Genomic DNA, 1,985 nt, shown 5'->3' with positions numbered 1-1,985 from the left:
TTATAGTTAGAGGAAACCACAATTAAGCTGTTGGCTGGCTAAAAAAAAGCAATTTACTTTCCTGAAATACCCCCCTAGTGAGTGTTTAAAATCGCCCATACATCGTGGTATGATCTAATGTACATATGTATATACATACATTTAGACACTAGAGATTCTGTATATATATGTGTTACCCTTGAGTGGCATAAAATAAAAACTTTCACCTGAGAGGCTTATACACAAGTATACATATATGTGTTCGTTTATGTCCATACCCTGTGGGGGAAAATCTATAGTTCTGAACTGGGGCGCTTCTAGTACATTTAGACCCAGTACTGGTTCGCGATAAATCTCTTTTGCATGCAAGCAACTGGCGAATTTAACATGGCGATGTCCTAGGAAGTGTCAATTGCCCCTCGCTGCATCCCTTTTTCGATAGTTCCGAACTAGTCCTAAATTCTATAGTTCCGAACCAGTTCTAAAATCGACAGACGAAAGAAAAAAGTATCATGATTTTTCAATCTTTTTGGTTCTTCCGTGTGTGCGATTTTAAGTTATTTTTGAAGAAACGTTTTTTTAATTTCAAATTAAATTTGTTTCAATAATTGTAAGAAATGTACGTTTACATACCTTTAGCTGTTGCTGAGTTTGCAGAGGTGCTCGGTGTTATTTCTTAGATTCCAGATGGTCCCAAGATGTTGAAATGTTAACACAAATTTTAGTTTTGTATTACCAAGCTATGAAAAAGCATCTGCGAAGCACAGTATAGAAGCGTATTTGAACGAAAAAGCCGCCGAACACATATCTATGTAAAGTAAACAAGCCCCCGCTGCATTCCTTATTCGATAGTTCCGAAATAGTTCTAAATTCGACAAATAGGATCTAGTTCGTTCTGCATCCCTTTTTCTATAGTTCAGAACCATTTCTAAATTCGTCACTTTAGATATAGATTTCAAGTGAAAAAAAATTAAAAAAAGTTAGTTTTTTAAATGTACCACTTTTCGCCGATTTTGGTCTGGTGGGGATCTAGTTCCTATCGGACTAGTTCCTTTTTGGCTAACTAACTTAAAATCCAAAATGCACTTGATTGATCATGAAGCATGTCATCGAATTATAAGTATCAACATCGTTATTTGTATTAAAAGTTTTAGTTAGTTACGGTTTTTTTTTTTGGATTTCAGAGACGATGTAAGATAGGGCTTTTCTATATTAAGGTAACGATATGTGATTTTGTATGTGTTAGTTGTTTTCTAAGTCCAAAAGATTTTTTTTTAACATTTAGAATAAGGAATTTTTATATATGTATATATGTATATTTATATATGCTTTAGAAATTTGATTAGTAATAGCAAAAATATGATTTATTAGGCGCTAAAAACAATCTGTGTGAAAGATGAAAATTGTTGGTTAATATCTTAGGCTCGCCCAAGGCCATCAAAGTTCAATGTGCTCAAAAAACAAAAATTAATAAAAACATTAATTAATATTTCTTTTGACTAAAACTCGAATTATCTTCGAAAGTATCAGTTCTCCATAATATGTGAGCCAAGAAATTTTTCCAGAAATTGACAGTTTTTTGAAAAATAAATATTGCAACACTGCGCGTATCCAAGCACTTAGTATTTTTGGCTTCTAAAAATACAGTACGTAAACGACGGCTGCGGCTGAGCGGTTAGAAGTGCGTACTAACACTCTGTAAGACCAAAGTTCACCCTTGGTCTGGGAAATATCCAAATTAGAGAGTTTTTTCAACCAGAGGTCGCCCCTCGGCAGGCAATAGCAAACCTGCGGGTGTATTTCTGCCTTTAAAAATATTCTCATTAAAACCATTTGGCAATTGGAGGCGACGCACAGTGGTCTGAATTTCATATCTAGGTGGACAAAAGGCGGAAAATCGAACTCTCTAAATTAATGGTTTATTTGTTTTTTTTTTTTATGTTTACTTATATCTAAAATAGTTTAATATCGCTGTATCAATGTTTTAAGCAACACACATTCATGCA

This window comes from Rhagoletis zephyria, unplaced genomic scaffold, assembly GCF_001687245.7.
Source record: "Rhagoletis zephyria isolate East Lansing unplaced genomic scaffold, Rhagoletis_zephyria_1.1 Rzeph_scaffold_05429, whole genome shotgun sequence".
NCBI classification, from domain to species: domain Eukaryota; kingdom Metazoa; phylum Arthropoda; class Insecta; order Diptera; family Tephritidae; genus Rhagoletis; species Rhagoletis zephyria.
Note: the sequence above shows the minus strand (reverse complement) of the source record.